Source organism: Gossypium arboreum, chromosome 8, assembly GCF_025698485.1.
Source record: "Gossypium arboreum isolate Shixiya-1 chromosome 8, ASM2569848v2, whole genome shotgun sequence".
Classification (NCBI taxonomy): Eukaryota; Viridiplantae; Streptophyta; class Magnoliopsida; order Malvales; family Malvaceae; genus Gossypium; species Gossypium arboreum.
Window position 1 is genome coordinate 125,363,089 of NC_069077.1, and position 14,738 is coordinate 125,377,826.

General features: G+C 34.8%; 1 long non-coding RNA gene across 1 annotated transcript; it reads right to left on the minus strand.

The window, feature by feature from the left end:
• Positions 1-1,835: 1,835 nt before the first annotated feature.
• On the minus strand, positions 1,836-3,058 carry LOC128279423 (uncharacterized). The gene is made up of 2 exons (XR_008269561.1): positions 2,665-3,058; positions 1,836-2,459 (listed from the first exon to the last, which is right to left on the minus strand). It is a non-coding gene; the product is annotated as an uncharacterized LOC128279423 (long non-coding RNA).
• Between the last annotated feature and the right edge of the window lie 11,680 nt (positions 3,059-14,738).

Here is a 14,738-nt window from a genome sequence, read left to right on the forward strand (position 1 = left end):
CTGATGCACCATTGCTCTTCAGTTCTCATATTTCTCTGGAATCTCGTAGGCATAGTAATACTAGAGTCTGTCATCAAATTTTCCTGTAAAGCCCTAACAACCTCCAGATTATCTGTATGAATCGTGACCCTTTTAAACTCTTCACTAAGCAGCCCGAATAAACCATCTAAAATTTCCCAGAACTCAGCCTTGAAAACTGAGCATCGCCCTAAGAAATGATTAAACTCCAAGATCTAGTTCCCATGTTGGTAGCGCAATACCTCCCTAGCAGAAGCATTTCCATTACCACTAGCTATTGCACCGTTGGTGAACAAATTTACCCACGTATTAACCATGGGTGCCTGGGAAGCATTTGTTTGAAGGGAATGATGATAACTTTTATGACTTAAATCAAACTGCTACGCCCAATTAATGGAAACCTTGACAGTCTCAAGTGCCATCCAAGTAATGTCTTGAAAGATGAACAAGTTCTTGTTTTTTCATATATGCCAAGCAATTAAACTAAAAAGATAAGGACCAAATTACCCTTTGTCTAGGTAGCCACGCATGACAGCTAAGATTAGAAGTCAACCAATCTTGCAGAGACCTAGAGAAAAAATGGTGTTACCTATTGATAAGTATAACATACAATTAAATTTCCTTCGCTATCGAATAATTTCGAAGCATCTGAAGAATATCCTCTATTTCGCGACTGTAAATAGGACAAGAGTTATTATGACCAATTCATTTTAGGGTAAACTACAAAAACAATCACTTTTGTTTGCTTTAGATTACAATTTAGTTATTTATATTTGAAATGTTATATTTTAGTCATTTACGTTATCGTTTTGTTACGAAGTAGCCACTCTACCATTAAGCTTCATTACCTTCATAACGATAGTCCTACTTGGCAGTTTAAATAGGTTTTAAATATCGACTTGGATGTCTTATGTGACAGTCCAAATTATATTTATTTAATTAAAAACTTATTTTCATCTCAGCAATTAGACATCCAAGTTGACATTTAAAATTTATTTAGACTATCACGTAAGACTGTTGTTTGGGAGGTAATGAAGTTTAACGGTAGAGTGACCACTTCGTAACAAAACGATAATATAAGTGACTAAAATGAAACATTTCAAACATAAATAATTAAAATATAATTTGAGACAAATAAAAATAACTATTTTTATACTTTACCTCTCATTATAAGTCTGGTCAATAGAAAATATTATAAGAGTTTCATTTTTTTCCTTTTAATATGTAATTATAAAACTCTTCGAATGTGAAGAAGAGAAATAGAGGTGATAATAATTAAAGATTTAAAAGCCAATGATTTGTTGAAATTAATTTTATCATTAAATGAATTAACTTAATTTTTACATCTATAAAAGATTAAAATTTAGTACTCTTTAAAAAAAGCATAATTATTATTTTGTATTTTCAATTATATTCCAAATAAAAAATTAATTTATAAAAATTATAAAAGCTTTAAAATATCAACTTTTTAACATTAGAGTATAACTCTCTTATAATAGGCTAACTTACAACCTGAGGACTGACTCTCTCCATAAATAGACAAACCTCACCAAAGCATACACGATAAAAAAATGGATTTACAGCCCCCACAAACATCTATAATTTAATTTTTTTATATTTAATGTACAATTTCTGTTTCGTCCCTGCCCACGAAATGTGCTTCGGCCACCACCATTCTCCTGTTCATGCCATTAGGGGTGCATAGCTTCGGGGTTTTTCTTTTGGTCTGAATACATAGCTAATTCAGGGCTAGTATTTTAGAGGTGTTGGTTCAGATAATAGTCGAAATGAATAAATTTAAATTTTAAAATTTAAAATTATTAATAGTTAAGCGAATCAAACCAAAATAAATTAATTAATAAAAAATTAATAAGATTAAGCTTAATCAACAACCAAATATTAAACTTGAGTAAATCGGTTAATTTGCAGAAGACCCAGTTACTCCGGATCAATCCACTCCAAATAAAAACATATATTGGAATACTCCCACCTCAGGCCACATGTTCTGTTTGCAACATAAGATAAATATCCTACTCACTAGGATAGTTGCCCAGGTGCTACACCATAGGCGTTAAGCAACTCGCACATGAAGGCATCAAGAGGAAGATGGAACCCGGCTTCCAACGCATACAATGGGAGGTAGAACCCCAGCCTACTTCCACCATATCGAGGCCTGGGTGAGTCCCTTTCGGAATGTTAAGCTCTGTCTTTGTAATGCTAAGTGAGGAGCCCTCGGCACCTTAGCAGCCTCCTCATCTCCATATCAATTGTAGCGCACTCATATGAGACACTAACCATAGGCTTGTTGTTCCCTCTCTCAACTCCTTGATCTCCGACCGCCTTCTCCGAGAGTCCAGCGACAAATTTACCGCTTCTTCCGACCTTCGACGTTGATGTGGTTCAAAGTAAGAGTAGATTATGTAGAAAAAAGGGGTGTTTCCCTAGAATCCCAAGTGAGAAACACCAGAAAGCAAAGAAAAACAATGAACATCATAGCAAAACCCATGAAACAAGAATACTTGAAGAACAGTAACGAAGAATAGAAGACCAGAGGAAGACTTCAAAAACCCAACAACAACAAAAATGGTCTAAGAGTTGAAGGAGATGACAATATATAGAGTTTTCCAAAATTGAACGGTTTATCACCTGTGCACCCCAAAGCTTGGCAGCCAATGACACTCCGACACGTGTCTCTTTTGCAATTCATCATTACCCGACTCCCCATGCATAGTGGTCTCAGCTTTACATTAAAGGCGAGTATTCCAGAAGTTGTGAGGTAACCTCTTGGGCCATCCACCGCCATACCACTCCTACAAATGGTCTCAAACCAGACCACTATATAATTCACATTTCCACTGGGACAACGGGCATGTGGCACCGTGAGATGCTTGAGAGATATTTATGGATGACTTTTCACTTTACTTATCCTCACTTGAGGACACTACAAGATATTTAATCTTTGTGATTTTTTTTGTGACGTTCGTAAAAACAACATGAAAGATATTATTTTTTGCGGCATTTTTAAGAAAAAATAGAATAAAACGTCACAAAAAAGTGAAATTTTCGTGATGCTTATAGGTAATTGTTAGTGACCTTCAAAAATATAATGAAATATTGACTTTCATTGATGCTTTAAGATCTTTCGTTACATTTTGAAAACCTTACCAAATAAAAACATTTTTTATGATTTTTCACATATTTTCGTGAAGTTTTAAATTTTAAAATTTTAAAAATATAAAATTGTTTATAAAATAAATTATTGAAATTTTGAATAAAAACACCACCTTTATATATAATAGCGGAGCCAGGATATTAATTTTGAGGGGCCAACTTAAAATTAGAAATGTTATGTAATATTTTATTTAAACATATAAAAAATATATTCAAAGAAACAGTATTCCAACAATTAAGATAAAATAACCATCATTTGACTTGGGTTAACTATTTTTTGTTCCTTTTTCACAAGAATGGTCACTGTTTTACCAGCTATCATTTTACATAATTTTAAACAAAATGACCAACATTTTTTTCCTCCTTGTAAATATCTATAGTAAGCTAAACTATATTGAACACTGAAAAGCGAATAATCTTTCATATCTTTTATCAACAGTTCACTAGTAGTATTTATAGAGTAACTGTTGTTAACAGACTAACAGCTTGAATAACAAACTAACAGCTAATCAAACTACCCGCAAACACACTAACATACTAACAGCTATTAGACTAACAGTCTCTAACATTCATCCATCTTTTCGACAAGCAACACCTGAAGAAGACTTCAAAACCGAGCAAAGAACGAAACAGTGAGTGGTTTGGTCAGAATGTCAACAACCTGATCACAGGCAGGTACCTCACCAAAAACAATAAATCCATCAGCTACCTTCTCGCGGACAAAAAACAGATCAAGCTCTATATGTTTGAACTTGGAATGTAAAACTGGATTAGCAGCTACGGCAACTGCACTAGAATTGTCACATTAAATAGTAGGTGGATCGACAGGCTGAAGCTGTAACTCATTAAGCAACGAAATCAGCCAAGTAACCTCATTAGTGGCTGCAGCAATACTCCGATACTCAGCCTTTGGAGCACCAAGAAACTGGTGTGCGACAAAAATACACACAGTAGCCCATTGTAAATCGAAAATCATCAAAATCCAGCCCCGAGTTAGCATCAGCATAACCGACTAGAGACAATCATGAAGAGGGACGAAAAACAATTCCATAGTCAAGAGTACCACATAAATACCTCAAGATTCACTTTAAAGTAACCATATGAACAGTATTAGGTTTTTGCATGAATTGACATATGCGATTTACTGCGTAAGCAATACCAGGCCGAGTCAACACTACATACTGTAAGGCGCCTGCAAGACTTCTGTACTCAGTGGGATCAGGCAGATGATCCCCGTCATCTTTAGACATAGTGGACGAGCTAATCATTGGAGTATGAACACTCTTTGCATGAGTCATAGAACTCCCGTTTAGTAGATGGCGGATGTACTTCCACAGGCAAAGATGAAGACACCCTGTGGACGAACGAGTAACCTCAATCCCTAGAAAATAGTAGAGATCACCCATATCTTTAAGTGAAAAATCCCTATTCAACTGCTGGACAAAACTACTTATACAGTTAAACATGCATCTAGTAATAATAATGTCATCCACATACACAAGAACATAAAGAGTGGAGTCAGGCTTAATTCTAACAAACAGATATGTATTAGACTTTGAGTGAATAAAACCAACAAAGAGGAGAAAGTATTTCAATTTATCAAACTAGGCACGCAGAGCTTGACGTAGACTATATAAAGCTTTCTACAGATGACAGACCAAAGGTTTGCCATTGGAACTATATTGGACATACCCCGGAGGTTGCTGCATGAAAACTTCATCATCAAGATCTCCATTTAAAAACACATTATTTACATATACCTGTCGAAGCTGCCAACCCTTGGAAACAGCAATGGGCAGTATGAAACAAATAGTAGCAGGTTTGACCACTGGACTAAACATTTCCTTGAAATCACACCCAGGTACTTGAGAACATCTTTTAGCTACTAACCGAGCCTTACGTCGGACGACAGTGCCATCAATATTTTTCTTTAATTTGAACAGCCATTTGCATTCGATTACCTTGCAGTTATTTGGTAATAAAACAAGGTCCCATGTAGAATTACGAATGAGAGCATCATACTCAGCTTGGGTAGCAGCATGTCATTCGGTGGTAAAAAATGCTTCTTCCATCGTAAGAGGCTCGACAACTTCAATTGACAGAGCCTTGTGCCTAAAGATGCCCAACCTTAAATCGAATAACCATCGGATGAGTATTTGACAGCGGTAAAGGAGGCACAGAATAGGATGAGACGAAAAGCGATGATAGAGTATTAGAAGCAGTCGTGTTTAGATTGAAAATACCATCATTGTTGGATAGAGGATATGGCTCATGATCAGAACCTAGTTCAGCCTGAAGAGTGTCGGAGATAGGGGGTGAATGACACACAATAGGAGGTAGTGATGACTCTGGGGGTGGAGTTGATAAGGATGCCACAGATGGACAAGAGACGGGCTTAACAAGAGGAACATATGTCAGTGAGAGGGAGTGATCAAACGAAGAAGTAGAACTTCTCGAGGTAGACGAAAGAGATAGAAATCGTTGTTCATCAAACACAACGTGACAAGAAATGATGATCTGACTATCCGGTGTGAGACATTGATATCCTTTATGTTGTGAACTATATCCCAAAAACGTACAGGGTTGAGAGTGAAAATCCAACTTGTGACTTAGGAAAAGATGCAAATATGGAAAACAACAACACCCGAATACTCGCAGATGATCATATGTGGGATCATATTTATGGAGAACTTTGAACAGAGACTCCCCTTTCAACACCGTGGTAGGAAGACGATTGATGAGGTGGACAGCACAACAAAATGCATAGCCCCAATAGTCCATAGGCAGATTCGCCTTGGGCCAAAAGGGTAATAACCATGTCGACAATGTGTCGGTGTTTGCGCTCAGCCACTCTATTTTGTTTAGACGTGTGTGGACAAGACAGTATATGGATTATCCCTTGAGCTGCCAGAATAGATGTGAAGGCTCGATACTCGCCACCCCAGTCACTCTGAAACTGTTTGATACGTTTCCCAAATTGTGTTTTGACTAACTGCTGGAATTGAATAAAACAATCCACTGCCTGTGACTTTTGACGAATAAGATAATGTAACGCCCCATACCCGAGACCGTCACCGGAGTAAAAAACGAGGTGTTAACAGACTTAATTCATTACTTAAACAGCTCAAACAATTAATTTTTAAAATTTCTAGTCAAGCTAGCAATCTGCGTCACAGTTTCTTAAAAATTCATATCTCGAGTTTCGAAACTCAAAATCCAATTCTGTAAATTTTTCCTGAAACTAGACTCATATATCTATTTACTAATTTTTTTCTAGAATTTTTGGTTGAGCCAATTAGTACAGTTTATTAGTTAAAGTCTCCCTTGTTTCAGGGTTCGACTACTCTGACCTCTGTGTATTACGAATCAGATATCTCCCTGTACAGAGTTTCAATGACTATGCCGTTTGTTTCTAATAAAACTAGACTCAATAAGGAATCTTTACATATAAAGAATGACTTCTAATTATTTTTGTACAATTTATGATGAATTTTTAAAGCCAGAACAGGGGATCCAGAAATCGCTCTGGCCCTGTTTCACAAAAATTTAAACATCTCATAAAATATAACTCATATACCTGTTTTGTTCCATCCATATGAAAATAGACTCATAATTCTTCAATTCCATATTTTATTCATTATATAATTATATCTCTATTATTTTTAATGATTTTTCAAACTCACATCAATGCTGCTGTCTGAATCTATTTTATGGTAAATTTTACCTATTTCATGGTTTCCATGGATTAGTTAGCAATTTAGCATACATAACACCAAATATGATCATAATTAGCCATTCCAATGGCTAATCATTATCAAGCATTTCCATACCACTCAATAACCATATCATAAGACTATATACACAAAATGATTATAATGCTATACATGCCATGCTCAAAATATACAAGCCATTATGCCAAGATGATACACGGATAGTGTGAGCGAGCCTCCGACCGTTCCCAATTTCCGAGTTGGGTTGTCAAAACTACAAGGAATGAAAAGGAGGGAGTAAGCATAAATGATTAGTAAGTTCACATGCAAATAGCAAGTAACATAACCATATAAGCAAACATAAAACATCATTTGTATAATCATCACCAAGACATTCATATCATATTTTCATTTATCATATTACCATATTGTTGTTATATCGAGTTTTCAACCCGAGGGTTAAGTACATACCTGTTCAAAGTATCCATTTTACAACACTTACCAATACGTCCCTTTCATCTCGAGTATTCCTCCATTTGAGTAGAATTTTACCCGTTGAACACATCAGAATATAGTTCGGATATATGGAAAGTTTGCACATAAGTGCCACATATGTAGCCAAGCTACCATGTAACCCGCCCATAAGTGAACTCGGACTCAACTCAACGAGCTCGGGCGTTCGCATCCATAAGTGAACTCGGACTTAACTCAACGAGCTCGGATGCCTAGTTACATCTCTCGAACTCGGACTCAACTCAACGAGTTCGGACATTCGCGTCCATAAGTGAACTCGGACTCAACTCAACGAGTTCGGATGCCCGAATATCCTAGTGACATGTCACTTGTATCCTAATCCATTCCTAAGGTTCAACAGGACCTTTTTCCCAATCATGTGTCTCAACCATCTTCTACGGAATGCCGATACCGATACTCGGTAGTATTTCACATTTTCCAAGTATATCACATAATTTGACATATTATCAAACAATTATCACAAGTATAATATTTCATAATAATTATCATATCATTTAAATAACATTAAAACATTTAAAATAATAACTATGTTACCAATATTTACATATGAACTTACCTCGTATGCGAAAATGGCTACTTTTACCATTTCGTCCACAACTTGGTATTTTTCCCATTTTAGCCCGAATTTCAGTTTTCCTTGCTCTATCATTTAAAATATAGCCTAATTAGGACTCACATTATTCAAATTGACCGAAAATCATATTTTGGAAAAATTACAGTTTTGCCCCTAAACTTTTGCATATTTACACTTTTTCCCCAAAGCTCGTAAATTAAACTTCAGCCTCTTTTCTTATGTTTTATGACATGCTGATCATTTTTCTCTTCTATGGCAACATCAAATTCTCACTCTAACATGTACTTATGACTATTAGGTATTTTTACCGATTAAGCCCTTTTGCTCGTTTTCACTTAAAACTGAGTAGCACAAGTTGTCTAACATAATTTAAAACCTCATATTCTATCATAAAACACCAAAATACACAAATTTCACCTATGGTTATTTTTCCAAATAAAAACCCTAGGTTAAATTATTGCTAACATAAGCTAAATCAAGTTATCGGGACTCAAAAAACGTAAAAAACATTAAAAATGAGGCTAGAACGGACTTACAATCGAGCTTGGAAGTTTGAAAAACCCTAGCCATGGTTTCTCCTTGCTATATTCGGCCATGGGGTTGAAGATGGACACATTTGGGTTTTAAAATTTGTCTTTTAATTCATTTTACCCCTAAATGACCAAAATGCCCTTTTTGCTATTCTTTAAATTTTTACCCTTCCAAGCCCATTTTTGTCCAAATTTTTTTATAAATTGGTAAAATTACTCTTTAAGGACCTATAATTAATAATCTAATTCAATTTTATGCAAAATGCTTCTAGAACACAAGTTTTGCAATTTATTCAATTTAGTCCCTAATTTCAAATTAAGCACTTTATGCATAGAATTTCTTCACGAAATTTTCACACAATCATGCAATCATATCATAGACCTCAAAATAATTATAAAATAATTATTTCTATCTCGAATTTTTGGTCTCGAAACCATCATTCCGACTAGGCCCAAAATCAGGATATTACAGATAAATCCAAGTAAACTGAGTGCATATGTCAACAAACGATCCATAATACCTATTACGCCCACAGACAACTAATGCAGGCCCCCAAAGATTAAAGACCACCAAACCAAACGGAGTATTATATTCAGTAGTAGAGTTTGGGAAGGCCAATTTATGAGACTTCCCTTTCTGACATGCAGTACAAACATTATCAAGATGAAATTTATTGGAAACAATATTACACTTATCTAAAACAGATTTAACAATAGAAGCAGAGGGATGACCAATGCGCATGTGCCATAAAGTAAAATTATCACAGTTGTCAGACCGAGCCGTAAGACCAATGTTGGCAAGAGATGTAGCTTCAATAGACTGAGTAGATGCAACCGGCGGAGAAAATAATAGAGCCCATTACGAATGTGGACTTTCAGCAAAATTTCTCGTGTCTTGATGTTCTTGACCACACAGAAGGTCAAGTGAAATTAAAAAAACACATTATTGTCAGTGGCAAACTGAGACACATACAAAATATTCTTCCGTATAGTCGATACACATAAAATATTAGATAATTTATGGTATGTATGAGCATGTAAAGATCTATAGTAAGCTAAACTATAGTGAACACTGAAAAAGGAATAATCTTTCATATCCTTTATCAACAGCACACTAGTAGTATTTATTGAGTAACTATCGTTAACAAACTAATAGCTTGAATAACAAACTAACAACTAATCAGACTACCAGCAAATAGACTAACAAACTAACAACTAATCAGACTACCAGCAAATAGACTAACAGCTATTAGATTAATAGTCTCCAACACTCCCTTTCACTTTGGCCAAAACTTACTATAATATTATCTAACTATTTTTGTTTCATTTTTACACTTCTAACAAGTTAGAACCTGTCTCCTACTAATTTTTCATCCAAAAACATACACATTTCACTTAATTTTATAAGTTTCCAAGTTCCAACAATATCCTTTAATAGCAACTTTTAATATACTTGATAAAAAAAAACTAGTGGTGTAACACCCCAAACCCGGCCTGGATGTTATGACCGGATCTAATGCGCCACATTGGTGCGTTCAAAACACTTAGTTTGGAAAAGCTGAGTTGGTGTTGTAAAAGATACTTTTAAAAGAAGGTTAAAGTGAATGGAAGTCATGCACCGGTAGGAAACCAGAAAAAGAGGAGGTGAGTCCGCTTGACCGCTTAAGTACCAAGCTCTCTTGGATCCAATCCTAGACATGCACACCACCATTGCCACACTCTAACATCTTGTATAATTTTGAGAAAACCGTTTGATTATGACCATCTTAAGAAAATGATTAAGGTTGCAAAACGTTTGCTTAAATTATTTATTTTCTTGGGAAAACATTTACTTTATGGAAACTTTGCGTCATCGTGATCTTTTAAAAACAAGTAGATTTTATAAAAGCGAACCCTAGTGCTAGCCAGTTTAATAATCCCCAAAATAAAATTAATTAAAAATAGCGGCCTTATTACAACTTTAAGCATAATAAAAATAAAATAATCCAAATTAAAGGCTAAACTTATTTAAAATCGTCAATCAATCTTCATGGCCACTCTGAATCCCGCCAAGCTCCAAGTCCACCAATTCTAGGGCTCACCTACAAGGATGGAAGAGGAAGGGGGTGAGTTTGGGAAAACTCAATGTATACAGAAACCCATCCAAAGGCCAAATCAGCTCGAGCCCATTGGGCCTAAGCCCTATTCAGATAACAAGACACAAGAGGTCAAGCCCTTTTCGAATCACATAGCAAGGCCTTAGCCCTTTTAACATAACAATGTGGCCCATAGGCCCGTTCAAGAACATGAGTAACAACAGTAATAATGAATGCAAGCCCATCTGGGGAGACTACTCAACCCACCAACCGCTACACGTACCAACCCTACACACCATGTGGGAATATCTCAACCCACCCAAATTTCTACACACCATCACAGCGAAGAACGCACTCAAATTCGATCGATTGAGGCAAAGCCTCCAAGACGTGGTTGAACCACTTTCAAGATTTCCTCCATTAATACCCCAATCCCATGCAACAGATATTAATAAATGCATATCATGCAAAATACAGTAGTAATCAATCATGCAGTTCAGCCAATTTAAACCCTAGGGGTATATTGGTAATTTTGCTATTTAGGGGTAATTTTGGTAATTTTGCTCTTTAGGGGTAATTTCAGTAATTTTGCTCTTTAGGGGTAATTTCGTGATCTACGCTACTACACAAGCTAATTCAGTAATTTTTATCAGTTTTATGCAATTTGATTCTCCCATTTAACCGACAGCTACTTTGCCCACCTCTTGCCCATATTGGTAGTAAGCCCATTGGGCCCGCTTTTGGCCCATCGAGGCCCTTTTCCGAATACGTTGATACGTCACACAAACTTACTTACCACTTTGCGGTGCTAGATCTAATAATTACTCTATGTCTTGAGAGCATTCAGATACTCACAAGCTTATGAAATGCCGGATTTTGAGATTTCGCTTTTGAATTGAACTAAAGAAGGGTGTTCGATACACACTTTGTTTATGACGATCGCTATCGAGATCCCTTACGATGTCCTACAATTATTCATCACCATTTTAGCATACAAGTTATGCTTAACAAACTCAAAATCCACCTACCTTATTCTACCAAAGAACCCTTATTGACCATAAGTTGCTTACCTTCACAGGTCCAATAATACGATTCAAGCTTATCCAAGTCGATACTCCAAGCCTCGCTGCTCCTCTAAAGTTGTCTATATCACACAGTCCAAGTCAACACTTGCCCACAAGGGCAAAATAGTCATTTAACACCCTAGGGCAAAATGGTAATTTTACCCCACAAGGGTATTTCAAGATTTTACCCTACAGGGGTATTTTAGTAATTTTTCAAACCATTGGTATTTTGGTAATTTTATAAACAAAGGGTATTTTAGTAATTTTACAAACCGAGGGTATTTTGGTGATTTTATAAACCAAGGGTATTTTGGTAATTCAGTAAATTGAGGTAAAACAGTAATTCGTAAATCGGAGTACTTTGGTAATTTTACAAGTCGAGGGCATTTCAAGAATTGGTAAACTAAAGTATTCTAAACATGGATAACAATACGAATGGGCCTAAAGCCTATTCTCATTAAATGGGCCCACACGCTCGTGTGGCCCTTTTAGCCCAAACCTAGCCACGATATTCGATTCACCTAGCCTAGTCCAATATTTACTACACAATCAAACAACTTATCCAATTGGGCCGTGGGCCCATTGGGCCCATATGGCCCCTTTCACCATCGCACCAAGTAGCAATCCAACAACAAGAGTAGTGATAAATACACACGATAGGAGATGGAGTTAATCCGCTCCAAGCACTTCTAGCCGATGCCCAACCCAAACGAGCTCGCCATAACGCGAAAGGATCACCAAGAAAGGTACCTTTGCTCTCCTCATAGTTCTCTCTATTTAAAGCCGACCAGATCCACTCCTATGTTAGCTTACCGATGTGGGATCCTCCATCATCGAGTTTAAATTCAACACCAACTCTTGCCATCCCAACATAGCAAAATAATCAACCTTTGCATGCCAAGGATTCAACCAAAGTCCTCCTATATGCCAACTCACGCCATCACCACTAGGCCACCAACTCATTTGTGTCATAAATCCAACACATTAAACTTTAAAGCGCACCTACTTGCTTCTAGATTTATTGAAAAGAAAAACCAAAATATATTGCAAGAGCCAAGACTTGAACCTTGGACCCTTGCTTCCTCTATGGCGTCACTTCCTTGTCCCCTAAGTGGCGTCACCTTGCCACTACACCACACTCCTTTTTGTGTCACAATTTCTCCAACAATATTCTTAAGGCCTACCTACTACACCTGTGGTTTGATCTACCTTAAATTTTTACTAGAGTCCGTGTTTGAACCCAAGACTTCTCCAACACTTCTCAAGACACTTAACCACTAAAATAAGCCTTCATTAACAAAATTTACATGCACAACAAAATATTAAAAGTGCCTTCAACCGCTCCCATGCTCAAGGCCCAAAACTTCTAGGCCCAAATTCAGGGTGTTACAAGTGGTACATATATGTAAAACAAGTTCCAAATATTCAAAATCTATAAAAAGTTTGAAGAAAAACATACCTTATACTTAAATTTTGAAGGAAAAATAATAATTTTTTCTTCTTTTCTTGCTAACACAAATATGAAAAAGAAAGATGATAAAATCTCTTCATCTTTTCTTTTCTTTTTATATATATTATTATATTACTTAAAAATATTATTACGTTAAGTAAACTATTAAACAAATATTAATTTATTATTATTTAACAAAATATCATTCAAAAGTCATCATGAGTAATTTAGCTCCTTTAAAAAGATTTTCTCTTTGTTTTTATTAAGAATAATTTTTTTAATATTATTTTTAATTCTATAAAATATTGGAGGGGCTTACTTATATTTTTAAGAGGGTTATTATATATATACAAAGGAAAAAATTGCATAAATCTTAAACCTTTTGGGGGCCATGTCCCGAGGGGACCTCATTGTGGCTTTGTCATAGTTTGTATAACTTGTTTAGAATTTATTGAAAAAAGGTTTAATACACACTTTAATCCTTAAAGTATATTGTCTTTTCCACTTAGGTCCTTAAAGCTTTTTTGTCCAATTCAGTGCCTAGTGTTATTAGATTTTCCTGTTCAGTCCTTTAGATTTTTTTGCCCGAGCAATCATGTGCTACCACATGTCATACAATGACATCTTCATATTAAAAACCTTCAAAATACTTAAAAATTTAAAAATATTTGCAAAAATATACAAAATTATTTAAAATTAAAAACTAATAAAACTTTTAAAATAGAAAAATATAAAATTATATTTACAAAAAAAAAAAAAATATAAAATAAATTTAAAATTAAAAAATTTAAAATAGAAAAATTATAAAAAACTAAAAATATTAAAATTGTAATATTTATAGAATTTTATATATCACATCTACAGAAGTGCTTTTGAAACATGTTTTTAATAAAAGCAAATAATAGTTTAGCTCAATCAGCATTATTACCTAAAATTTTAAAAACACAATATGTTTATAATTCTAATGATATTATTACTTAAAAAATTAAATCTTAAATTAGTTGTCATATTAGGTAGTTTTTAAATATATACGGATTATTACAAATTTTAATTATATATATGACGCAATAATATGAATTTGGATGGTTGCTTATAATGTATATATTAAAAAACAAAATATACTATTTATAAATATCAAAATTATTTATTCAAATACATTGTATAAAATTTAAATATTTCTATATAACTTAAGAATAATGTTTAAAAACATAATATTCTTTTAAAACAAATTGTTAGATTATAATTGAGTCTACAATACTCACTTTAAAGATGAAACTGTTTAATGTTCCATACAACTAAACTTAAATAGTTTAAAATTTTAATCTTCTTAGTATTTTTAACAATTATTTTTAATTAAAAATCGTTTAGTAATTTTTCGTTGTATCTCATTAAAGGTGATAATTAAATATTTATTTATATGCTTACTGTTTATTGAATTGACGTTTTTAATAAACTCTATGCATATTAGACACGTGTACTGTTCTGTGCTGTCTGCTAGACTTCGTGGCCCCACATGCGAACTCTTAAGGTATATTCAAGCTGGGACTATGAGTTCTTCTTGGCACATGCGAGCTGAGACCGCAAGTTCCCCTTGCTTCTCATTATGAGGTTT